The sequence below is a fragment of the Leopardus geoffroyi genome, chromosome X, assembly GCF_018350155.1.
Source record: "Leopardus geoffroyi isolate Oge1 chromosome X, O.geoffroyi_Oge1_pat1.0, whole genome shotgun sequence".
In the NCBI taxonomy this organism is placed as follows: domain Eukaryota; kingdom Metazoa; phylum Chordata; class Mammalia; order Carnivora; family Felidae; genus Leopardus; species Leopardus geoffroyi.
The window spans coordinates 110,670,630-110,697,929 of record NC_059343.1 but is presented as its reverse complement, the minus strand read 5'-3'; the positions used below and the strand labels follow the sequence as shown (position 1 = coordinate 110,697,929).

The 27,300-nt window shown below is 40.3% G+C and overlaps 1 protein-coding gene across 1 annotated transcript in view; it reads left to right on the top strand.

Annotated features, from left to right (window-relative positions):
- The first annotated feature begins 11,939 nt into the window (after window positions 1–11,939).
- The window catches only part of USP26 (ubiquitin specific peptidase 26), a 52,199-nt gene continuing 36,838 nt past the window's right edge, over window positions 11,940–27,300 (top strand). Inside the window, exons 1-3 of the mRNA XM_045472489.1 lie at window positions 11,940–12,052; window positions 15,990–16,085; window positions 16,703–16,748. The gene's annotated coding sequence lies outside the window, so the exon portion shown is untranslated. The remainder of the gene's footprint in view (window positions 12,053–15,989; window positions 16,086–16,702; window positions 16,749–27,300) is intronic.

Sequence of the window (27,300 nt, the reverse complement as noted above, 5' to 3'; positions counted from 1 at the left end):
AGAAAGAGCATTCGGGGATGACTCCAAAGTTTTGGTCTGAGCAACTGTAAGTATTGGGTGTACTAAGATGGGCAGACTGGTGAAGGAGTCAGTTTTGGTAAAAAGAGGAGAAGGTTCTTTTGGGACATATCAAGTATGAGGCACCTATCAGAGACTTTCAAGAAGGGATGTCTAGTAGGCGGTTGGGTATCTCTGACACAGAGAGATCTGGCCTGGGGAGATCTATTATGGAGTCGTCATTGCACAGATGGCTTTTAAACTATGAAAACAGATGAGATCACTACAGGGGTAAAAGGTGGATGGAAAGACACAAGGTCTGAGCCCTGTGCCCTCCAAGCAAGAGAATCGGGAACCAGCAAGGAGTCCTAAAAAGTATAGCTATTTGCAGCTGTTTGGATGTTAACACTTATGAATGGACAAAAGTATTTATGACTAGAATCTCTTGGTGCATCTAACTGATGCTCTAGCAAAGACCCTCTAACATAAGGGAAATGAAAGAAAGGAAGCGACTGATTCTTTGTATTGAATGCCTCAACTCAAAGGAAGCTTAGAAATGATCTAGTTCAACTCTTTAAATGTGTACATGGGGAAGCTGAGGTCAAAGTCATAGGGCTGACAGGTGCACAGCTGGAACGCAAACCAAAGGCTCATGGCATCCTTGCACACACTCTTCAGTACATAGCTAGTCCTCTCCCCCCGCCCCCCAGAGCGAATGGGTGGGAATGTTCAAATAGATGCAAACTTGGGGGAAGCAACATATAAAAATTTCCTCTCAGTGTCAAGAGCTGAGGTAAATAAAAGAATGGTGACATCAGAGAGGAAGATTACCTGTTGGTGCTTCCGTTTCCTCTTTATAACAGAGGATTATAAAAGAGATTTCTAGTCAATTAATTAAAAAGACAAAAGTTTTGCTTTCCAGATACCACATATCAGTATGTAAAGGCCGGCTTAGTTCTTACTTAAAAAAAGGTCAGAGTCTGAATCTCAATGCTCTAGTCAGCTATGATTTCCCTCAGAAGCTTTGTAATCACTAATTCATTGAGATCTTATGATGTTAAGACGTTTCAAGGTCACAAGATGAGATGTCAGTGTCTGCTGAGAAATTGCCCACGAATGACAATCTCAATTTACACTTGTTCTTTTTTGAATTTAATTTTTCTTTTCTTTTTTCCTTCCTTCTTTCTTTTTGTTTGGTGTGAAAAATAAGATATGGATTTCATCCCTTTATTCAGCCAAATGGCTAGCCTGTCGTCCCAGGAAATCTGTTTAATCAACCAGCTTCCTTCCTCACATTTCAAACTATCTAACAGTGCATTTTGTTCAATGTACATTTGGGCCTACTTGGAGAATTTTTATCATGTTCCATTAATTTGTTAGTATATTCTTGGTAAGTAACACATAGTTTTTATTGCTATATTCTTTTTTTCCCAGAGCTAATCACATTTAATAAGATGAATGTAAGATAAATATAGCTGTTGAGAATGCTCAAGTATTTCAGCATGCAAAACCTAAGATAATTTCTTCTGTACCTCATCTTTTAAAAAATGGGTACTAAACACAGTAGTTCTCATTATATATGGTAGTTACATTCTCCAAGGTCACCATAAACACTGAATTGGTGAATACTGGAATCCTTGCTTCTTTTTTTTTTTTTTTCTGCCCTCTTGAATTTCGCACTTTGCTTATTTGCACATCTATTTGTAATGTCTTTTTTAAAATTTAGGGGCGCCTGGGTGGCTCAGTCGGTTGAGCGTCCGACTTCGGCTCAGGTCATGATCTCACAGTTCGTGAGTTCGAGCCCCACATCGGGCTCTGTGCTGACAGCTCGGAGCCTGGAGCCTGCTTCAGATTCTGTGTCTCCCTCTCTCTCTGCTCCTCTTCTGCACTCTCTCTCTCTCTCTCAAAAGTAAATAAACATTAAAAAATATTTAAAAAATAATAAATCAAATTTCAAGTTAGCATACAGTGTAGTATTGCTATATTCTTCTGATGCCTTTTAGTATCCAAAGGTGCTAGGACACTCTCATTTCTTTTTTTTTTTTCAACGTTTATTTATTTTTTGGGGGGACAGAGAGAGACAGAGCATGAACTCTCCAGAATTTCTTTTTTAAAATTTTTTTTTCAACGTTTATTTATTTTTGGGACAGAGAGAGACAGAGCATGAACGGGGGAGGGGCAGAGAGAGAGGGAGACACAGAATCGGAAACAGGCTCCAGGCTCTGAGCCATCAGCCCAGAGCCCGACGCGGGGCTCGAACTCACGGACCGCGAGATCGTGACCTGGCTGAAGTCGGACGCTTAACCGACTGCGCCACCCAGGCGCCCCTCTCATTTCTTTTTTCAGAATTGTTCTGGCAGTTTCCTCATGCTTATTTTCCAGGTAAATTTTTGAATAATATATTCAGGTTCCAAAGTGAAATATTATGTTAATATTTGTTGAGATTACATTGAATATTCTGATTAATATAATTGATTTTGTAAAACCATTTATATCTTCTCATAAAGAATAAAGTATGCCTTTTCACTTATTAGAATCCTCTTTTATGAATATCGGTAGAGTTTTACAATTTTGTTTCATTCATAAGGTCTTGTCCATATCTTGTTATTTCTAGGAAATTAATTTTATTATTACTTTTACAAATGAGATATGTTTTTCCATTTAACTTATATTAATTACTACGTGGCAATAAGAAAGAATGAATATGGCCTTTTGTAGCAACGTGGATGGAACTGGAGAGTGTTATGCTAAGTGAAATAAGTCATACAGAGAAAGACAGATAGCATATGTTTTCACTCTCATGTGGATCCTGAGAAGCTTAACAGAAGCCCATGGGGGATGTGAAGAAAAAAAAAGAGAGGTTAGAGAGGGAGAGAGCCAAAGCATAAGAGACTCTTAAAAACTGAGAACAAACTGAGGGTTGATGGGGGGTGGGAGGGAGGGGAGGGTGGGTGATGGGTATTGAGGAGGGCACCTTTTGGGATGAGCACTGGGTGTTGTATGGAAACCAATTTGACAATAAATTTCATATTAAAAATAAATAAATAAAATAAATAAACATATTAATGTAGTATGAGTGTTATTGAATTTTTATTAACAATTCTAACCAATTACTTTATAAATTATCTTCTAACTTAAGTCACTTCTCTGAGATTTAATGGTATATAGCTATTTTCTGTGTTGATAATAAGTTTTCTTCTTTTCTCTTTTATATATCTTATTTTCTTCTCTCCTCTAAATGCTCATACTTCCAGAACAACATGAAATAATAGTCAACACACTGTTTGCCTTGTTCTTGATTTCAGTGGAAATCTATTGTTTCAAAATTAGAAATGTTCTGTTTGACAGGGGGTTAAGAAAGTATCCACCTCTTGGGGCACCTGGGTGGCTCAGTCGGTTAAGCTTCTGTCTTCGGCTCAGGTCATGATCTCGCGGTTCGTGGGAGCCCTGCGTGGCGCTCTGTGCTGACAGCTCAGAGCCTGGAGTCTGCTTTGGATTCTGTGTCTCCCTCTCTCTCTGCCTCTCCCTCACTTTCTCTGTCTCTCTCTCACTCTCTGTCTCTCTTAAAAAATAAACATTAAAAAAAGAAAGTATTAATCTCTTTCATATTTTAAATATTCATGTTTTATTTTCAAAGAAATCAGTATAGATAAACTTATTCATTCACCTGTTTATTGAAATAACCACATGCTGAGTCTTTATTCTTTTGATTTATTAAGATAGCAAACATTAATATAATATAAATTAACATAATATAATACAAACTAGCCAATACAATACAAATATTAATATAATATAAATATTAATTTAATATTGAATATTGAATAGTGTTTTACTTCCTAGGGAAAATTCCACTTGGTTACATTATTTCAATGTATTAATTCATGTGAAGACAGATTCTATTTGCTAAAGATTTAGGGTTTTTAAATCAATATTCAGAGATCGGCTCTATCTTCAGTTTTCTATTTTGTCCTTATTGTTTGGTTTGGGGAACAATATTGTCTTTTTCCAGTCACCTCCCCACCTTCACTCAACACACACAAACACACATACACTTTTTTTTGAGTAGCTACTTAGTGGATAGTCTAACTATCCCCCACCCCCACCAAACAACTACCTTTCCCTTTTTATCACTATAAAAATATTTGCTTCATCAACAAACAAATAGGAAAATTTATTTTTGCCCACTTGAGAAGCTCTGCGATGGATTGCTGGGGATCTTCACATATGAGAAAGTGGTGTTCTTTTTTTTCCTCTTTACTTGTTGACCCCCTTCACCCACTTCTCCCATGCCTCACCCAATGTACACCTGTTGTTTTGACAGTTGTTGAGGGAGATGGTTCAGGCCTTCCGCCTCCCAAGAAAATGGAACTTCTCTTGACAAGTCCAAGCTGGCGTCTTCTGGAACACACAGTGAAGTAAGCGGGGTGGAGCTCCCCCTGCCCACCTCCTCCTCCAGAGTAGCACGTGGTTTTAAATTGGGAAGAGAGCTTCGATGTTCAGAAATAGAGACAGCATAGATGGGTCCCAGTGTTCAGGTCTAGAAATGAACTGAGCTAAGAAAGGCAAACATATGTGGCCTGGGGGTTCCATTCGATTTTTGCTTTCTTTCCACATAGTGCTGACCTAGCCATGAGTAGTCCTGAACAATTCTGAAACAGACGTTTTGAAGTCACCGAATTTTCTCTTTTGGAGATATCAGATGGAGCTGGCCATGGCCTCTTCAGCCCTATCTCCCAGAGAAAGGGATGCGTTGGCCCGAATTCCCTGGGGAGTTATTCCTGTGAACTCCTTGTCAGAACTAGGTCAGAGCTGAGTCTCTGCTGACCAGTGGTCATCTGTCAACTGTAACAGACACTGGAATAGGCCAGGTGAGGGCAGCAAAGGGCTGATCACGGACCATGACTTGTGCCCAGTGTCAAATAATTAACCCAGAAGGCTGATGCAGAGAAGCGCATGCTTGATCAAGTGTATTTATTAGGAAGGCCAAGGTTGCAAGGATTAGATGAGAGTGAGAGGGAACAGAGGGTGTTCCAGAGAAAAAGAAATTCGGGGGTACACGCTGGTAGAAGGAAACTATAAGTGCATGGGAACCAAATTAAGACCAAGAAAGGAGGGAAGGAACTTTCTGGCACCTGTTTTTGAGCCAGATGCTTTATCTGTAATTATAACTATCATTTAGTTAAGAATGGATATAGGGGCACCTGGGTGGCTCAGTCAGTTAAGCTTCGGACTTCGGCTCAGGTCATGATCTCACGGTTTGTGAGTTCGAGCCCTGTGTCGGGCTGTGTGCTGACAGCTCAGAGCCTGGAGCCTGCTTCAGATTCTGTGTCTCCCTCTCTTTGCTCCTTCCCCACTCGTGCTCTGTCTCTGTCTCTCAAAAATAAATAAACATTAAAGAAAATTTTAAAAAGAATGGATACAATTTTTCAACTAGTCACTATGTGTTAGGTACTATGTTAGGTTGTTAAGTGTTTATATGCATGTATATGAATATATGTACACATATACATACGCACATGTTATATATGTAAATATATTTTTATATATAGTATTGAAGCCGTGATATCAATACCTGGATAAGAGTAGATAGAGAAGAGTCGCAAGGCTTGAGCCCTGGACAATACATTGTTTAGAAGTGAGAGAGAGAATGAGCAAGAAGCCCAAAAAAGCAATAGCCACTTGCTGAAGTGTAAAAAAAAAAATTATATATATATATATATATATAAAATGATATAATCTATATTATATTACATATAATATATAATGCTTCATTATATGTAATGTAATTTATAATTTAGCATTATACATAACATTTAATTTAACAGCTGAGGAAACTGAAATTCAGAGGCCATTTGCCCATGTTCATGGTATATAGTTCAGCTGACCCACCAACTCATAACTTACTGATACAAAACCAACGCTCTTTCTCCAATATTATACTGTCTCTTATGATGGATATAACGAACAGACGCAACAAAATGCAGTGAGCTGAGTAGTAATAAATTTGCATTTACCAATGAAGAAACCAGAAGACCTCATCGGTAATATAGAAGTAATGATATCCAAATCATTGGGCTTTTGTGTAGATTAAGTTATTTTATTTGATAGACATTTATTGTGTTCTTTTTGTGTGTGTGTGTCCCAGGGACTGTACAGATTAGAGGTATAGACACAGTTAAAAAGGACACTTATATTCTTTTTAAAATCACTGAAGACACAGACTGCTCTGAATGTGTCTCTTCCCTTCTGCCTTCAAAAAGTTAATCAACCCAAAGACACTAAGCTGGTTAGCAATAGGCTATGGCTCGAAACCCTGTCGAGATAGTACAAGAGGACATAGGTCAAGGCCACTAGGTTGACAGCAAAAATTAATGAATGTTCAGAAAGCACAGAATTGGTGAAGCATGGCCACTGAGATACCTGCTTCTGGGTTGAGCCAGAACTTGCAGATCAACTCTTACCTGCCTTCTATTAAAAGACAAGAACAAATAGGGATCTCTCATCTTGAGATCACTAAGCATATTCTCAGGAAAGTAATGGAAAGTGTGTGTGTGTGTGTGTGTGTGTGTGTGTGTGTGTGTGTGTGTATTATATTTATTCATTTATTAGGGCAAACTTCACAAAACATAAAATTTACCAATTCAGCTCTGCCATTTTACATTCCCACCAGCAATGTATGAGGTTTCTAATTTCTCCACAACCTCATTGAACACTAGTTAGTTTCCATGTCTTTTTAAATTTTTTAAAAATTTTTATTTAAATCCAAGTTACTTAACATAAAGTATAATGATGGTTTCAGGAGTAGAATTTAGTGACTCATCACTTACATACAATACCCAGTGCTCATCCCAACAAGTGCCCTCCTCAGTGCCCATCACCCATTTAGCCCATCCCCCTCACCCATCTCCCCTGCAGCAATCCTCAGTTTGTTCTCTGTTATTTAAGAGTCTCTTTTGGTTTGCCTCCCTCTCTGTTTTTATCTTAGTTTTGCTTTCCTTCCCCTATGTTCATCTGTTTTGTTTCTTAAATTCCATATATGAGTGAAATCATATGATACTTATCTTTCTCTGACTGAATTATTTCACTTAGCATAATAGACTCTAGTTCCATCCACATTGTTGCAAATGGCAAGATTTCATTCTTTTTGATTACCAAGTAATATTCCATTATATATTATATAATATATATAATATATATAATATATCATAATATAATATATGTTATGTTATGTATATTAATATGTTATATATAATATATACACCTTTTTGATTCTAGGCATCCTAGTGAGTACGAAATGGTACCTCATTGTGGTTTTGATTTACATCCTCCTAATGACTAACGGTGTTGAGCATCTGTTTATGTGCTTTTTGGCCATTTGTATATATCCTTTGAGGAAATGTCTCCCTTGCCCATTTTCATTTGGTTATTTCTCTTTTTATCATTGAGTTGCAAGAGTTGTTCATATATTCTGGATCAATTTGTTTATCAAAAATATGATATGCAATGTCATGTTATATGATTTGCAAATGCTTTCTCCCACTCTCTGGGATATCTTTCCATTTTCTTGATAGTGTCTTTTGAAACAGAAAAGTTTTTAATTTTGATAAAGTCCAGTTTATCTGGTTCGTAGGCTTGTGCTTCAGGTTTCGTAACTCAGAAACCATTGCTAATCCAAGGTCATAAAGATTTACACCTATGTTTTCTTCTAAGAATTTTATCATTTTAGCTCTTACTTTCAGGTCATTGATCTATATTGATTTAATTTTTGTATATGATGTGAAATAAGAGTACAAATTTATTACTTTGAATGTGGGTATGCAGTTATTCCAGTATCATTTGTTGAAGAGACTACTCTTTCATCCTTGAATGGTCTTGGCTCTTTTACCAAAAATCAATTGACCATGGTTATACGGATTTATTTATGTACTCTCCATTCCATTCCATTACTCTATATGTCTATATTTATGTCAGTACCACATAGTCTAGGTTACTGTAGATTTTCATTAAGTTTTGAAATCAGGAAGTGTCAGTCCTCTAACTTTGCTGTTCTTTTTGAAGAATATATTGACTGTTTTGGGTACCTTGCATTTGCATAGATATTTTGGAATCAGCTTGTCAATTTGTGAGGGAAAAAATAGCTTGGGAATTTGATAATAACTGGGAATTTGGTAGTGATTGCATTGAATCTGTAGATCAATTTGGGGATTAAAAATATTAAGTTTTCCAATCCATGAACATGGAATGTGTTTCCATTTATTTAGACCATCTTTAATTTCCTTCAAAAATATATTACAGGGGCACCTGGCTGGCTCAGTCAGTAGAGCATATGACTTTTGACCTTAAGGTCATGAGTTTGAGCCCCATGTTGGGTATAGAGATTACTTCAAAAATGTAGTACAGTTTTCACTATACAAGTATCTCACTTTTTGTTAAATTTGTTCCTAGGTATTTTATTCTTTTTTTAAATTTCTTAACGTTTATTTTTGAGAGAGAGAGACAGACAGACAGAGTGAGGATGTAGCAGAGAGAGAGAGAGAGAGAGAGAGAGAGGGAGACACAGAATCGGAAGCAGGTTCCAGGCTCTGAGCTGTCAGCGCAGAGCCCAATGCGGGGCTTGAACTCATGAACCAAAAGATCATGACCCGAGCCAAAGTCAGACACTTAACTGACTGAGCCACCCAGGCGCCCTAGTATTTTATTCTTTTTAAATGCTACTTTCAATGGAATTTTCGTCTTTCATTTTTAGATTATTTTTTGCTAGCTTATAGAAATGCAGTTGACTTTTGTATCCTACAGACTTTTAAATTCATTTCTTGTAATAATTTGTTTCTTTTTCCTTTTTATTTTTAGAAGTACTCCTTATATTTTTTCTTTTTAAACATGCTTATTTATGAGAGACAAAGAGAGAGCGAGGGCGGGGCGGGGGAGGGGAGCAGAAGCTCTGAAGCCGGCTCAGTGCTGACAGCAGAAAGCCTATTGCAGGGCTTGAACTCACAAACCGTGAGATCATGACCTAAGCCGAAGCTGGACGCTTAAGCAACTGAGCCACCCAGGCGCCCCTAGTCAGGTCATTTTAAAATCTGTTTTGCCCATATTTGCCTTTTTATTGCAATGTTTAATCCACTTACAAATAACTTAATTATTTGTAAGTTAGGATATATATTTTTCATTTTGTATTTACTTTCTATATGCCTTTCCGCCTTTTTGTTCTTCTATTCCTCCATTGTGTTTTCTTTTGTATGAAATAGACATCTTCTAGTATACATCATTTAAATCTTTTTCACTTCTTTTACCACATATTTTTTTAGTTACTTTCTTAGTGGTTGCCCTGGAGATTACAATTAACCTCTTAGCTTATAACAATATAGTTCTGATTAATACCAACTAAATTTCAGTAACATACAATGGGGAGTGATTGCTTAATAGGTACCGAGTTTTTGTATGTGATGATTAAAAAAAAAGTTTGGAACTCAATAGTGGTGATGGTTGCACAACATTATGAATGTACTTAATGCCACTGAATTGTATGCTTTTAAATGGCTAAAGTGTTAAATTTAAGTTATGCTTCCTCCACTACAACAAAGAAGAACAAAAAACGGAGGAGAAATTAAGACATTCCCAGATAAACAAAAACAAAGAATTTGTTGCTAGCAAACCTGCTCTACAAGAAATACAAAGGCAGTTCTTTATGCTAAAATTAAAAGGTATCAGGCAATAACTTGAATTCACATGAGAAATAAAAGCATCAGTAAAGAGATCAAAGAAAGTATACATGTACTCTTTTTGTTTGTAGCTTTATTTTTTTTCCTATCTGATTTGGAAGCATAAACCAATAATTAAGAATATGTGCTAATGACTACAATGTAGATGAACTTCAAAAACAGTAAGCTAAGTCAAAGGAGCCAGACATAAAAGGTCACATGTTGTGTGATCTCACTTATACAAAATGTCTAGAACAGGCAAATCCATGCACACAGAAAGCAGATTGGTGGTTGCCAGGGGCTGGGGGGAGGGGAAATGGAGAGCCACTGCTTAACAGGTACTGGCTTTCCTTGGGGCTGATGAAGATGTTTTGGAACTCCACAGAAATGGGGGTTGTGCAACATTGTGAGTGTACTAAATGCCACTGAACTGTTCACTTTAAAATGTCAATTTTATGTTATGTGAATCCCACTTCAATAACAACAAAAAAGCAGCTCCCCTACTGATACGGATTCTGGCAATTTAGGAACCACACTTTGGCCAACCACTTTTCATCACATAATTTGGGCCTCCTAGGGATGAGGATTTCACTTTTTCTAGGTTTTCTTCACTTGGAGGCCTCTGAAGACTCAGGTAGAAAGAACCAAAATTGCAAAGCATACCATCCCCTTCATACCCCCTAACCACAGGCGTGCACTTGCCTGGTTTCCTTGTCTCACTGGCTCCACCTTGCCAGTGTCCTGTCTTGGTAGTATTTTCCTGTTCAGCCTGAAATATGGTTACCATGTAGGTTGATTTCCTAGTTTTGACTAATCCCAGTAGCTGTTGCCTATTACTTTCTTCATCAAGTTTACCTTCAACTTGTAGTTTTCATTTAAACTGCTCCGTCCAATCAGGAGACAGCTATGGGTTGCTTTATTGTTTACCTTGAACTCTCCAGAATTTCTTTAAAAAAAATTTTTTTTTCAACGTTTATTTATTTTTGGGACAGAGAGAGACAGAGCATGAACGGGGGAGGGGCAGAGAGAGAGGGAGACACAGAATCAGAAACAGGCTCCAGGCTCTGAGCCATCAGCCCAGAGCCTGACGCCGGGCTCGAACTCACGGACCGCGAGATCGTGACCTGGCTGAAGTCGGACGCTTAACTGACTGCGCCACCCAGGCGCCCCTAACTCTCCAGAATTTCTACAACCACAACACAAGTGCAGACTTCCAAGTACAAGCCTTGGGGCTGGCCCAGTGCTGACTGATTCCAGAGCCCCCAAAATTCCCCTGCACCCTGGCTCTGCAGTTTTCCCATATTCCCCACCCCACAAGAGCAGAAGATAGCCTATTGCCTGTGGGAGTAGGATCAGGAAGGCTTCATGCAGGAGGCTGCATCTGAGCTGGCCCTGAGGGGTGGGCATTGGGGGGAAAGGACATTCCAGGAAGAGGCAACCGCACAAAAGGTGTGATTAGTCTCGTACAAGAGGCTGAAACTATGGACATTGGTGCTAGAGGGCTAGGAATTCAAAGTCTAGTCTGGCTATTACCTAGTTCTTTTCACGATCCCATTCCTCAGGCGTCTCTCGCTCCTACACGCATCCTCCCTGTTCTGTGAATACTCTCCTAACTGCCCATGCACAGTTACGGAGTTGCCTATTCTGTGTATCTGCTGTTCAATGACTCGACAACTCCCCACTTAATACCCCTGATGCGTATGTGCATTTGTGATCTGGGCAGCTGTTTGGGCTCACTTTTTACTCCACATAGATCCCTGGTATCACCCCTATGTCTCTTTCCCAATTTTAGTAAACGTGATATCCAAGTGAGCACTCCCAAATATACTTGCTGTAGGGGTTGAATTCCCTGCCACGGCCAATCAAGTATCTGGTTCGAGTTCGATCCCAAGACCAAAGATGGTGGAGAGAACTTTCCAGAAGGAAGCAGTGACACGAAAATCTGAAAAAAAAAATGGTTGAGGCATTGTTTGAATTCACACTGGGACCAATCAGGGAGTCTGGTTTGAATTTGAAGTGGCTACTTCATTCCGTACTTGGAATTCTCGCAACCCTGACTCAAACACATACAAAGCCAAGCGAGAATTCCTTCCCACCAATAAGGAGCTGACATCTGGAACATAGAGGTTTTCCACAGAACGAGAAGAGTGAGTGGATAGCATCCCCGTCAGTCATTCCCACACTAACCAATCAGGACCTTTGGGGGCGGAGCCATAGGTTGGCTATAAAAGGGGCCCAACGTGTTGCTACGGTCCCCATTTTGCCTCCGGTCGTGTGGTGTGGCTGGTGTTGGTCCTTCTCCTCAGGGGCGAGGGAACGTGGCGGCTGGTCCCACACAGAATTGGAAGAACGTAAGATTGATTTAATTCTTAATTGTCACGCTAGTGGCCTATTTGTAGTACACCTCTTATAGGTGGGGGTATGAAATGTGGTACTATGTTTTGCTAATTAAGAATTTATTTTAATAGTCTAGCGGGCTTTAGGCCTGTGACAGGGTGGGTCCCGTAGGTGAATTTGGGCACAGTATTGTGCCCTGTGATGTTTTTACCCGTTTAAATACTGGTCTTGGTCCCCTCTTCTATGTGGCGTCAAGGTTCTCTGTGGTGTTTGAAACTTAAAAATGAGGAGATGGCGCTGCCGCCTGAGCGGGCGCGGGACAGCTTCGTACGTCGCTGCCTGGGAGCTGGTTTTGCGTCCTGTTTTGCATTTTGGGGTGCTTATTGCCTGTGTGAATTTGTTTGATTCGTGGCCCTAGTCCCTTTGTCTCGGTTATTTTCCGCCTGACGAGAAATTTCACATGCTGAGGGATCGTGCGTGGGATTAGGGCAGTTGGGGGGGGGGGCGGCGGCTTCCAGGGTCATTTGGCGGGGGGGGGGGTTCCCCCCCTTAAATATCGTTCGTGTGGTGAAATTTCGGAATCGCTCGTGTCGTACGCTAACTTAATTTAAAAAGAAACCGAAAGTCCCGCGGTGTCGTCGACTTGAACGTGAGCAAATTGACGACCCGATTCACCTCAGGACTTGTTCTTTGACGGCCTTAACGGCCTTAAACGCCAAGAACCTTCAGGAACCTTAACGCCGGCTTGCATTTTGCTATCGTGATACTGAACCGAGAGCGGGCCTGGCCCTTCTCCCGTACCTCGCTTTCCAAGTTTGGTCTTGTTTGCGCCGGGTGTTTTCCAAACGCTGTGGGTGCTCGTGAGCCGCCGGTCAGCCCATACTGGGTGTCCTTCCACGTTTAATTTTGGAGAACGGTTGCTCGTTCAGCCTCGTTGCGTTCTGTTAAATTTCGGTATCGGGGGCTCCGCGGGTCTCTTATGGGAAGTGGGCGAATTAAGGGTCAGATCGAGTGCCTTTTAGTTGGTAATATACTTGCGGATTTGGTATAGATTTATTTGGTTTGGATCCTGGTTTTGTTCTCACTTCATGAATTCTTAAAAAAAAAAAAAATATATATATATATATAAATATATGTATAAATATATAGAGAATATATATAAAATAAAAATATAATATATAAAATATATATTAAATATATATAAAAAATATATAAAATATATAAGTATATATATAGATATATATATGTATGTGTGGATATCTATATCTATATATGTATATATTTTGAGGTGCTCCGAATTTACAAGTGCAGAATTTAACCCTCTGGCTCAGTCCTGTAAGTTTCACGACGGTGAGTGCAGTGGAGGGTCTTGTCCGGGCAGTCATTTAACACAGTTTGGCACTTGGTTTTACAGAGAAATTGTAGGTCTAGTATCATTTTATTACATTAAAAGCAGCTCTTGGTCCTTTTCGTAAGCTTTGTGTAAAAGAGTTGGGTGTTATCTTTAATTCTCAAATAGGGTAAAGAGTTTTCTAAGGGAAGGAAGGTATTGTGGTATTTTCGGTGTGAAAATGCACACCACTTTCACAATCTGCGTGGCCGAGAGTGTATTTTAGGACAACGGATGCCCCAGAGTGCCGGTCACTGGCCACCACGAAATGCTGTTTGCGATTTTGTTTTCTGTAAAAATTGTATGTTTAATAGCACGTTATTGAATTCATTTCTGCTAGTCTTTTGCATGCATTTCCTTTGACAAATGTGAGATATTTCAGTGTATAAATTTGGAAAGGAACGTGGAGACTGCTGTGTTTCTGGAAGTGAATAGCCATTGGAAATCATGTTGCGTAGTTCTGAATCTTACTTTACAGTAGAATTGTGTATTTAACATAATGAGAATGTACAATTTTACCCCTAGCTCCTCTTTCCCGAGTGTTTTTCCACAGAAAAGCCAGATTTCTATGGTCTCCAGTTACGAACAAACAACATTGTTTAGTAGCAAGTTAGCACCGAAACTGGCGGGAATACAAGGCTCCGCCTCCTGCTGGCGAGTGCTGGCCCCGCCTCTAGCCCACGCGTGCCTAACTCTGCAGTAAGCTGGGTTAAACCTTTAAATGGCAAGTGCATGGGGCGCCTGGGTGGCGCAGTCGGTTAGGCATCCGACTTCAGCCAGGTCACGATCTCGGGGTCCGTGAGTTCGAGCCCCGCGTCAGGCTCTGGGCTGATGGCTCAGAGCCTGGAGCCTGTTTCCTATTCTGTGTCTCCCTCTCTCTCTGCCCCTCCCCCGTTCATGCTCTGTCTCTCTCTGTCCCAAAAATGAATAAACATTGAAAAAATAAATGGCAAGTGCAGGCTTTTGAAATGGACAGAGATGGCTTATTTATAACCATGCTTCTATTTTGTGAAATGTAATGTGTATTAACTAAATGAAAGGAAAACTCTGGTCTCTCTCAAAGATCTGAGAACCCTAACCGCCAAGAGGGACCTGATTCTTGCCTGAGGTAAAGTGTGCTGGTTGAATTTGTCTGGTTCATCCTTAATTTTGACTTGAATTGTGCATATTGTTTACTATGTAAATGACTTATTGATACCTTTATTGGTGGAACGTTGTTATTCTCCAAATATTATCTTCCTGGACTATATTGAGAAACCAGATAGATCGATTGTTGGTAGGAATGAAGGCTGCCTCTGCTTTTGTTGCTATGAGGAACCAAGGTTTGGGGAATGGGGACATTAACTAGCTTCACAAATACTACTGTTTGAAGCAGAGCCCTAACCCTTGAACAATTTCCAACTGTGGGATTTAGGTCCAGGTGTAGAGTTTGAAGGCATTTTATTGTATCCACCTTTCTCAGAGAATCCCAGAGGGAGAGTGGACATTTTCTAAAGACCACATCCACAAAAGCCAATATTAGTAACTGTCAGATTTCTTCCATTGTTACTTGCTGTGCTCAGTGTCAGACGGTAACACTGCTGCTTAATGGTTGAAATTATTCATGAAATTACTCTAAATGATACTAGCTTAATTCTGATGTCCATGATTTTCTAAGTTACTGCATTACCAACTACTGACACTAATACACCATGAAGTGCTGTTGTGTAACCTGGTGAACAGCCCTGCCAAGGGTTTTATTACCCAAGGTATTGAATAGAATAAACTGATTCATTTGAGACCCACCCCTAAAGGAATTAAGGGATGCTGTCTATCAGTCTAACATTTCATAATGCCCCCGTGATGTTTGATTAAAGCAGAATAACTGGATCATTTTGAAGGGACAATCGAAAATCTGAAGCAGTAGTCTTATCTTGTAACCACAGGATGAGTGTAGGTGCTGTTTTACATTGTCTTTCATTCTTTATGATTGGGTATCCTAACCTCACCAACCGTTTTCAGAAGTTCCTCTGGATAAGTGAAAGAGTATAGTTGTCCCAGCCACCCACCCGAGTTTCCAAGTTAAGTAACTCTCTGCCCACAGGCAGATCTCCTTGCAGATTCATCACCCCCTTCAGGACCTGTGATAGAAAAGTCCAGTATTGATCAGTCTGTGGGCCTGTAATGTGAAGAAAGTGGAAATAGAACCCATAGTCAGAACCAGCCAGATGAATAAGTGCATCTCTGTGTAGCATGAGCTGAGGGGTATTGGGCAGAGAGTGGCCCCCCTCTGCTGTCCTCATGTCATCATTAAAGATGGTGTTGAAATGTTATCCCCAGGTCTTTAAAAGGTAGGCATGGTGGCAGGGTCACTCCTGGGCACTGCCGCCTAACTCCACAGTAGAGACCACGACCCTTTATTAGGCAGGACCATCTTTTCTCCCACACATATTTGTGTTCTTCTCTACACTGTGGTTGCTACTGTTAGAGTGTGGCATAATTAGACTGTTGTGATTTTAAAGAAACTTCACTTTGACTTTTTAACACCAGAGTTTTAATTTTTCTTTTTATTCTTTTTTCAGATCCAATAACACACCAGAACGAAGGAACGAACTAGATTGTAGAAAACAGACTTCGGAAGTCAAAGCCAAGTGGGGTGCTTAGCTTTGTTTCAACAGGTATGAGAACATGGATCTGAATATAATTTTAAAGCCAACCTCTATCTATGAGAAAGAGGGAAAGATGAGACCTATGGACCAAGTCGGGGGCAGGGAATGGTAGTCGGCCAGCCAACCCTCCCTGTGAGGTTTATTTGGTATGGATCCTGAAGGCATAGGCCAGCAATTAAAGTAATAGAGGTCAATTCTCGTCTAAATCTTTACTCTTCGATACACTGTTGGCCATTTTATTGGTTTGCAGACGTTGATGGAACCACGTGCCCCACATGGCGTGTTTCATACACAGTAAGCCTCTTGTCTCTGAGTCTGAGAGACACTCTGCTCATTGTCACTCTGAGGCAATAGTCTGTCAGCTCAGCTGACTTCTAACATATTATTTCAACACGTTGTGTCACTGTTAAAAATTTTTCAATGAATTCAGGTACTGGAAGCTGTGGACGGATGAGGTTTGAGATTTGCATGCTAAGGCTCCCTGACCCCTGTCTTTCCTGTCACATTACACAAAGATGTGCAGTGGGATGAATGGACTTGGGTGAATTGATCATGACAAAAAGTGCTAATGTTGATTGGGTTACATTTAATGCTCCTGTATAATCCTCTGTTTTGTTCCTGTCCAGGTCACAGTTTCTATCAATATAGTGGCCAAACCACAAGGCTTGATTGGTAAGTGTTCCCCTTATTTGGTGCTGTTTCCCCAAGATTGTTACCCACTGTGCTTCTTCAAAACATGTAGAGGTTCTGTGTCTGAACTTGATTTCACTTTTGCTAACTGTCAATTTTCTGGCAAGGTATGCAGTAAGTGGGTCAGGATTTTTTTTTCTGGTGAGTGATGAGATTTCATATTCATTTGGGGTTGAAACTTCCAGAACGCGGGAACACCAAGCCTCAGAGTGGGGGCATCTTCTGACCACAGTTTACACTTTAAGAGGTGTTGCTCACTTTGGCATATGTTTTGGAATGTGACCTTCCCCTGCAGTCCTGGAACAGTAAGTCTTAGGAATGGTACTTATTCCTACCATCTGTAGAGTAAATGCCTGCATTATGCAGCTCTGAGGCTTGGTGCTTTCTAGCTTGCCTATTGGGGTCAGTCAGACCTCAGTTCAAACCTGCCTCCATCAATAACTATTCTTAGTCCTAGCTAACTCTTTGAGCCTCAGTTTCCTTATCTGCAAAACAGCAGTCATACTTTGCCATCAGGGATGTTGTGAGAATTAAGTGTGACACTTTTTGTAATGCACCAACCACACAGGAGGTGCTCAGTGAATTAGTCCCCCATTTCCTAAATATATATCTGAACAGGACATTGTACTGCTTGGGGTAGCCCCCTTTCTGCCCCCTTCCTTTAATTATCTTCTTTGCTTTCTCAGCCACAGCGCATTTTCATAGGTTACACTGGCTTGTCTCTGGAAATTATACCTCTGTGATCTTGCTTTGAAGCAAGAGGTGGCCCAGGGACATGAGATTTTCCTTGTGCTGAGCCGGGTTCTTTTCTGGCCAATTTGAACACTACACCGAGGCTGACCTGGCTCAGCACCCGGAATGACATCCTAGAATTTGTCAAGCTGTGCAGGCTTGGAGGGTCCCTGTTAACTGAAAGTCCTAGAAAGTTCTCCTCTCATTCCTCCCCCATAACAAGTCCCTCCTGGGCTGTGATTAGTTCATTTAAGATTAGGTGAAAATCTTGACAGTGTGAAGGATGGGACAAAATGCTCAATATAAATATGCACTATCCTAGGATGATCTCAAAGAGACTGTTAACTTTTAGTCTCAAAAGATATCTCTGGTTCCGCTACTTTTATATTAGCACAAGTTATATTTTGGTAAGATTACGGAACCTAGAGTTCACCCATTCAAGATAAAAATCCACATTTCTGGGGCACCTGGGTGGCTCAGTCAGTTAAGCATCCAAATTTGGCTCAGATCACAATCTTATGGCCCGTGAGTTCGAGCCCCACTTTGGGCTCGCTGCTATCAGCTCAGAGCACACTTTGGATCCTCTGTCCCTATCACCCCTCTCCCATTCATGCTCTCTTTCTCAAATATGAATAAACATTTTTTTTAATCCACATTTCTTTTTGATTGGAAATTAAAGTGTCTAGCTGTTGCATAGCTCATTGACATTTCAAAGCCTTTTGATTTATCCCTGTAATTGATGAAATTTCTTTAAAGCCCTGGACCCTGGGGTCATTATTATTTCCCATTAAGTGAAAAACTAAGGCCTGAAGTATTTAGAAAAAGCTTTACCCAAAACCACTTAGTGGCGCAGCACCAACCAAGTTCCCTCACTAAGCAACATGATGGTGACCTTAGCTTACATGGTTGTCCAAAAAAGGTATGAAACTTTTTATTATAACTCTGCCACCTCATCCCCATTCCATACGCATTTGTACCCACTGCAGATTTCAGTCATCTTGAGTCTTTTCATTGGGGGCGGGGGGGGAGGTGTGGAGAAGGCCTAAATGAATGGCTTAGTGGGTAATTTCACTAAGCTTTGGCATTTAAAAAGTGGTCACAAGGCAGAGAAATCCAAAAAGGTTAATGTCCATTTGGATGGATTATCCCCAGAATTCAGGAACCTAGGAGAAGTGAAAGGGACTCGATTCAAAACTTAAGGTGGAGCCTGGCTTCTTGAATCCTAACAAGTTCAGTCTTTTGCCCTTCTACTCATCTGGGGCCTACTTGTGAATGGTTGCTAATTATTCTGAATTTTAATGGGCTATAAATTCTTGGTTTGATTTTTCTGCCTCAAACTCATGCTTAGGTTAAATGTGTTTTCATACTTATATGTATATTGGAGACAGATTGGAAATTTAATGGCAAGTCTATGTGGATTATGGGTCTTTTATGTAGGAAAAATCAATTTTCTTAGCACTTGATGAAAAAGCACCATGTACACAAAGGTTAATATACTCACATTTTATTTCCTTTAAAAATAACTTCAAATTGTAATTATAATGCAGAGAAGGTCTAAAGACTACAAAAAGTGGTATGCTAGTAAATGTTTAACAACTGGCTCTCTAAAAGAAGAGAAAACACTCTGATATATAGCACTTTCCAATTTTGGAGGTGAAAAATATCCCATCATGGCCAATTTTAAGCTACAAATATGACATCACAGAATGCAGATTTAGGAAGAACTGTACACTCTCCACTCCTATGAGGCAGATCTTACACAGAACTGAAAGAATTTAAAAATCACTGACGATCCAATTACGTAGAGTTACAAGCACTGCCAACATTTTGGTGTTTGTGCCAACCAGTCTTTCTGTGAAAATACCCATACTGGTTATGATGGAGAGTCTTGTCATTGGATTTTGGTAAGAAATCTGTGTTTTCTCATTCAGATATTTGACTCCCATTTTGTTTCCAAATATTATGTACACACTTAGGAAGCGTGTGTACATGATTCAGTGAATTTTTTTTATTCTAGTTTTTGTTAAGCCTAATGTTCCACAAAGCATTGTACAGTGTGACATTTAAAAAGTTGTATGATTGGGGCGCCTGGGTGGCGCAGTCGGTTAAGCGTCCGACTTCAGCCAGGTCACGATCTCGCGGTCCGTGAGTTTGAGCCCCGCGTCGGGCTCTGGGCTGATGGCTCAGAGCCTGGAGCCTGTTTCTGATTCTGTGTCTCCCTCTCTCTCTGCCCCTCCCCCGTTCATGCTCTGTCTCTCTCTGTCCCAAAAATAAATAAACTTTGGGGCGCCTGGGTGGCGCAGTCGGTTGAGCGTCCGACTTCAGCCAGGTCACGATCTCGCGGTCCGTGAGTTCGAGCCCCGCGTCGGGCTCTGGGCTGATGGCTCAGAGCCTGGAGCCTGTTTCCGATTCTGTGTCTCCCTCTCTCTCTGCCCCTCCCCCGTTCATGCTCTGTCTCTCTCTGTCCCAAAAATAAATAAACGTTGAAAAAAAAAAATTAAAAAAAAAAAAAATAAATAAATAAACTTTGAAAAAAAAAATTAAAAAGTTGTATGATTGCTGCAGGTGTATTGCTCCTCTACTTCAATAACAGCATATGTAGGGATGGTGAGAAGACCATGATCCTCATAGGGAGAGTTGTAGTTCATTTGCATGGCTTGATGCGGACTGATTATAGGTCCGGCCCATGGGACTATAAACACAAGTGAGCAAGAGGCTTTCTCTGTGTTGTTGATATTTACATTCTCAGTGGCTAGAATTGGTTCTAGAAACAAACTGCCTCCTAGTTAAGGACCTTAGGTCTTAGGGGAAGTGTCAAGAGGGACAGGAGGCATTGCTACATGTCTATGTGTAGGTACGCAATTTAAGCAATCCTGTCCAAGGTCCAGAAGGAGCTGACGAGGTTACCACACTGTAGCTGGACCAAGCAGAATCTCCAGGTCAGTCTGGTAGAATACAGTAAAAGGACTCTGGATAATCATGGGTGCCTCAGGAGAGCCTCGTGACTGCTAGATCCCCAAAGAGCAGACCTGTGAGCTTCTGCCAGAGTCCAGAGTAGAGGTTCTGCCCTTCTTGCTCACATCTTTGTTTAGCTGATGATGCAGTGATTAATGTCTGGGGAAAGACGTCACTAGAGGCAAGAGAGGCCAGCTGGAAGTGTGGTGGGAAGAGAACGAAGAAAAAAAAGGATTGTCCATGGTGTACAAAGAGGCATGTGCAGCCTGCTGCTCAGAGAGTAATTTCTCTAAATTTGATCTCAACAGATCTAGTTTCACGGTTTCCACCTGGGCTGATAAGTGCTTATATCTCTGTCCGGATCTTTGTGGAAGTGAGAATATATAGGAGTCACAGAAGAGGAGCATTTTTAATAATATATTGTTTTGATTCACAAAACAAACAAAATGGCTGCAGGCGAAGATTTTCACAGCTGGCATAAGTGTTAATTAGAACCAGTTAGAAGCCTTGGCTGTGAGAGGGCTTGTTTAATTTAAATATCTATGCAGAGAACTGGTTATCAGTGAAAGGCATGGCTGGCACCCAGCCATCAGGAAACCCCCAAACCTATCTGTTTCCTTGGACTTTTGACCAAAACAAAGTCACCCTCCCCCCTCCCCCCCCCCCCACACTGAGTACTTTAACCAGTGAAAATTTTCATTCTTTGATTAAGCAAAAACACTCTCCAGTTGCCTATTGTCAGCCTTTCTAATTTTTGGCTATTCTATAAATATGCCCTCCACTTGCACATGTAGTTAGGTTGAAATGTCAAGGGACCACAGGGGGATGTTTATGAAATTCCATAAAAAAAATGTTTTCACAAAACTGAGGTTTATTGGTATTCCAGAGGAGCTAGTAATGACTTCTTTTCCATTTGAGTCTGCTCCTTGCCTTCTCCCCTTCACCTTGAACTTTTGCTTGAGTCTAGGAATCAATTTTGCCTAATTTCCAAATGCTGCTTGTCAGTGTTTTGCCTGGATTCATTATATATATACCCAGAGTGGAAGGTAACTTGGTGCATCTTAATAACATAAAGACTACCCTTCTCCTGAAAAGCATCTCTTCTCTTCCTGCTATTTTGTTCTGTCATTTCTTGGCAGAATTGAGAGATATAATGTTTCATTAAAATGAGGGGTTCTCTTAACAGTACATTGAGTCTTCTATCTCATTTCATGATAAATTCTACTCCTCACATGCAGGAATTTGCAGGAATTCATATTTTTCATGGTGTTCTCATGAATCAGAAAGGACTGTTCCTTGGTCACTGTCCAACTGTGGGGCCGACATGCATTCCTTACAGTGTCTCTGTGCAGGGCTCCTCCAAGTAGAGTTTAGCTAGCTACTCACTAAGTGCACAGACCAGTCAGGAAATAGAAGTTTGTGTTTTGTTTTTATTTCTATCAAACTTATACAAGTATGACATCTTGTAGGATAAAATAACTCCATGAGGTTTACTCACAAAATCAGTAGTTCCCCCAACCTACCACCATTCCATTTCCTGTTCACCGTGTTTATCCCGAAGCAGCACCATGTGATCGTGCAATGGTAGAAATAACTGGTGCTAACAACTGCTCAGAAAAACATAAGAGCTCTAAAAAAAAATTGAAGATGGGGTGCAGTGGCCACTTTGTGGATGTCTTTGTGCTTGTCTATCTAAAGGGAGGAGAATTACAGAGGATAAATCCTCAGAAGGGGGACCAGGAGAGGGGATTAACAAATAGGAAATGGTCTCTCACCTTCCAGGAGCCTACAGCATGGGCATCTGGGAGGGCTAGGAACAACAGCACCCGATAGAGCTGCTCCCGAGGATGAGGACAAAGCAGCAAGTTAGAAGGACAAGGGCTTTTGGTGTGAAAGGTATCACGGGAATTGTGTGTTCAGGGGAGTGTCTACTGCTCCCTTCCCCCCCACCCCCCATGCTTTAGTATCTCCTCACTGGACAAGCAGCCAAAGGGATATCACAGAACTGGGAGTTACATTACCATGGCGCAAGATGTAGCCAGCAAGTATGGAAGGAGATAGACACGTACCCTGAGGGAAAACCACCACGGTCTGCAAACACCACTTATCCCTATAGGTTTCCATTTCAGAATATGGACATTCAAAAAAAATGCATAGCACTGTTGTCATCTGATGTTTTAAAAAACTTCCATGTGTCTTCCCACCTTTTGCCTTGTGGCTTCCTTCAATTGATAATGAGTAATACCCGAAGATGATTTTTATTGGGCAAAGATATTTGTAAGAGACACTTTAAATTTTAGTATCCTTGAAGGTGCTGAGTTTGAGAGGCATCAGTTGCTTTACATGCTTCATTTAAATACATAGTGCATCTATGGTCCCTTTTTTAAATATGTGGGCAATTAGCTGGTGGCTCCATGCTCTTAATATTATCCCCTTTCTTGGTCTGTTATTAAAGTGACAGAAAGACTGATTGCCCTTGATACATGAGGTAAGGATGGTAAGTAGTGTTCATCATCTCTTTATCATCTAGAGTCTGAGACTGATTCCTTTTAGTCCTGAAAATCTATTGTATTCACCAAAATGCTGACTGATATTTGGGCTCCGCTGTAGGTATTCTAAATACTAATTTCTTGGTGGTAGTTTCTCAACCTGGAAAAATGATAGCTGAAAGTCTTAGGTATATAAATATACTTCAGGAGTGCACTGAAGGCTGGAAGAAAACCGGCCACACGAGGCAGTGTGGAAAGGAGTGGGGGGAAAGTGTGTGAGCTGGAAGTACTCAACAATTCACAATCAGCCCATTTGTCAGGAGACCATTATCTAAGAACCTTTCAATTTTCAGAATTAGTTTATATATTTGATTCATTTCTTTCCAAGCACCTTAAGCTCATTGGAAAATGAGTAGTTTGGAATTGGATTGTCTACTCAAATCTGCAGTAATGTGGGAAGAGTATCTAAGAATTCTAGAGATTTAAGGGTCCTCAAGACAGTGCTCCAAATATGTGTAAAGAAGCAGCAGATACCAACGCACATTTTGAGTACAGGAGAGACTACTGCCCTTTGGCAAAGCTGAGAAATTGGTGAAATTTCTTTACCATTTTCCCTGTGAATTCTGTACTTCTAAGTTGCTGTAGGCTTCGTGGTCTCTGCCTCTTGTGGATTTTTCTTGGGCCTGTGAAAAATGGCTCTGGGATGAAAAATGGCTCTGGGGATAGGTGGCTTCTCAACTTCTCATTTGTTTAGAGAGTTGGGTTATCTGGGACAGGCTTTTGCACATGAGCCGCTTTTTGAGGGTGAGGTTGCTCCAATGTGTGTTCCTTCAGCTTTTCTATATTGCACATCTTTCCTGCTGTACTTTAAAGTGCAGTTGTGGTTGCTGCCTGCAGCAGTTCATTCCTCACTTGGGGTCCCGCGTTGTGATTTTCAGGAGGGTTCAGCTAAATTTCTAAGTTTTAACTCCTTACATTGGTCCATTTCTTTTTCTTTCTTATTTTGGGCAATTCTGTGTGCTGGGTTTCAGTGCCTCTTTTTTTTTTCCCTCCGACTCTCCTTGTTTTTTGGCTCAGACCTTTGTTTTCTTAACACATTCTCACTGTAATGACACTTCTGAAACTGATGTGTTTTGTGTCTGTCAAAAAGCATCCATTCTTCAACTAAATCCTGTCTCTTTTCCGTGAACACCATCAGGCTATCTGAAATCCACTCCAAGGTTTGGTTTTCTCAGTCCTTGTCTTGCTTGGCTATACTCTATCATGTTTCATCTTTGGTGTGCCTTTCCTAATTCCATAAATTTCTCTGCCATGTGCCTTTAGGGAAACTTGCAGTTCCTATATGCCAACTCACTTACAGTAACTGTCACTGGAAAATCATGCAGTAAGTCTGTTAGTATTTTATATTGATATTGCTGGATTTTTCTAATAATCCATCCAGATTTTTTTTTGTCTTGATCTTTAAGAGATAGTTTCCTAATTGCTATTATTACACACTTTGTGCTGCTTAATCGTTTTCTGTCTCTTGGGTCCACTCTGACTACTGAGTTCTTGTCTTTCATCAGTTCTCAGGTTCTTGGATCCTGGTCACTCATGTGATCTTTTACAACTTAAACATCTTTCCTAATATAGAATACACTCTTGAAGAGAATGTAGACCTGGATGTATGTCCTTTTCTCATTTTGTTTGTCCTTCCTGGTCTTCAAGATCTAATATTCCCCTGTCTGCACAAGCTGACTTCTAAGATCTCGTACTTAATACTAAGATCTCTTACATTGAACTTACTCTGGTGTTTTAATTCTACTGCTCATGTTCTTTGATTTGGCAGATTAGTTAACTTCTCTGAACTTAAATTTCCCCTAAGTAAGTATAAGATGCAGATGATAAGATTTGCCCCAGCTTTTTAAAGGGGTTGTTAATGAGGGCAGAAGTTAAAAGCATTCTCGAAAGTTGGGTCCCCAGAAATACCACCAAGATAACTTGTTGCTAAGGCAAAGCTGAGTCTGTCCTTACTCTGGTAAGGAAGAGCACTACCTTGGTAGAGCCTTAGTAGCATGTCAAGGGGGAAAGGCAAAATGGGGATAATTGTGAAGTTTGGGAATCTGAATGAAGGTGGCTGTTTGAGTATGAAAACTTGGTTAGGATTGGTTAAGTATCATGATATAATAGTGTAGGATTGGTGGGCCCAACAAGGGGAAGCTTTTGAGACAAGGGCTTTGGTTTTAATCCTATCTGCTTGAAAACCTGTTTGCTGTTCATCTGAATTTTTTTCTGGGAGCTTCTGGAATAAGCAACAGAGTTATTTGCTATGTTTTTCTTCCTGAGCGAGAGTTACCTGGAATAGTAAAGTCATGTTGATGAATACAGAATAGTGAAACGATGTTTGATAAGACAGAGTAAAAAAAATCATGTTAATGTAGGCAGTTCAATGTGAGGGGGTAGATGCTTTTAGTTCTCAGTATACAAAAGCACTTTTTAAATGATAAGTACTACATAAATGATGGTGGTGGTATTGATAAAGTGAGTTTAACTTGCTTTTGATTCTTATACTTTTTAACCTAAATGCAATATTTTTTTCTTTTTAAACTTGGTAGGAAAGGGAATCTTTATTCAAAATACTAAGCTTCTGAAATGCCATTTAGTTCTACTTCCATGCCTGTCCCCAGCCTCACTTGAAAAAGTCAAGTGTGTAACCACTATACGATTTTCATCTACTCTTCTAGAAAACAACCAATTATGAATGATAATGAAGGGCAAATTTAGGAGGTTTTAATTCAGGTTAATCCTTCAAAACTAGATAAAATTATTGAAGGCAGATATACGCCAGCATGCTGGGTGAAACAAAAACTCTCCTGGCAAACTCAAGGCAGCCTTCTGCCTTCTTTATCTGAAAGCGAAATCTATTGTGGTAGGTCTTTTCTTTCTAGCTTCCATTATGGCCTTAACACTGGCTCACGAGTTAACTCCAGTTACATGGTATACATAAACTGTTTTTTAAAAACTCATTGGCCATAAACTGGAGAATAGGTTGCTTTACACATATACTGATATAGGTACAATATCATAAGAAGATTATGTTAACATTGGACCAAAAGGTAAAATTTGGAGGGCGCCTGGGTGGCTCAGTTGGTTAAGTGTTTGACTTTGGCTCAGGTCATGATCTTATGGTTCGTGAGTTTGAGCCCCGCATCTGCCTTTCTGCACAGAGCCTGCTTCAGATCTTCTGTCTCCCTCTCTCTCTGCCCCTCCCCTGTTCGCACACATGCTCCCCCGCCCTCTCTCTCAAAAATAGATAAACATTAAAAAAAAGTTAGAATTTGGTTCTCCTAAGATAGTTACTACAGAGTTTATTATCTTTAGGCTACATAAACATCAAATCAGTATTATTGGATTAATCTTTTAATTGTGTGATTTCTTACTAATAGTTCTGACAGGGACAGGTCTGACATTGTAGAAAATAAATGGACATAGAGGAAAGAGCTTTGTCCTTTGGCATATATTATAGCTTCTTAGTAACCTAGAGCTTGTATATTAGTTTATTAACTTTGACAAGTTCTTGAGTGTTTGGAGTGGAGGGGGAAATGGCTACAGGAAGCTGTTCCCAGTGTTTAGTATTGATTATTGTTCCAAATGGATGCCTGTCTATAGTAAATCTTTGTCTCTATCAATCTATCTATCTGGAGAGGGATGGATAAGAAATTATTTCAAACTCTAGTGGCTTAAAACAAAATGTTATTTAAAGTTTCTGTGGGTGAGCAGTATAGGTAATGTTTATCTGGATGGATCTGGGTCAGGGTCTTTCACAAAGCTGTTATCAAGTTGTTGGCTAGAACTGTTTTGTCTCCAAGGCTCAACTGGAGGAAGATCCGTTTTCAGGATTACTTATGTTGTTGTTGGCTGGCTTCAGATCCTCAAAAACTGCTGGCTGGAGATGTCAATTTCTTGCCACTTGGGTCTATCCATAGGGCAGCTCACAAAATGGCAGCTGGTTTTCCTCAGAGTGACTGACAGCCAAAGAACATGCCAAAGATGGAAGCCACGGTCTTTTGGTAACCCAGTGTCAGAAGTGGCATCCCATTATTTCTGCTGTGTCCTCCTTGCTAAAAGCTAGTCACTAAGTGACCACTCTCAAGCGGAGGGGATTACACAAGGTTGTGAATACCAGGCAGTGAGGATCCTTGAGGGCCATCTTTGAAACTGCTTACTATGAAGTCTGACTTAGTCCTGCAGTTACTTCAAAAACCCAGCAGTCATGAATACTGTCTTCATTATGAAACCTTGTGAACTTGAGGAGGTAGCCTTTGTATGAGACTGTCACCATTGTGTAAGAAGGAAATGAGTAGAATTATAAATTCACC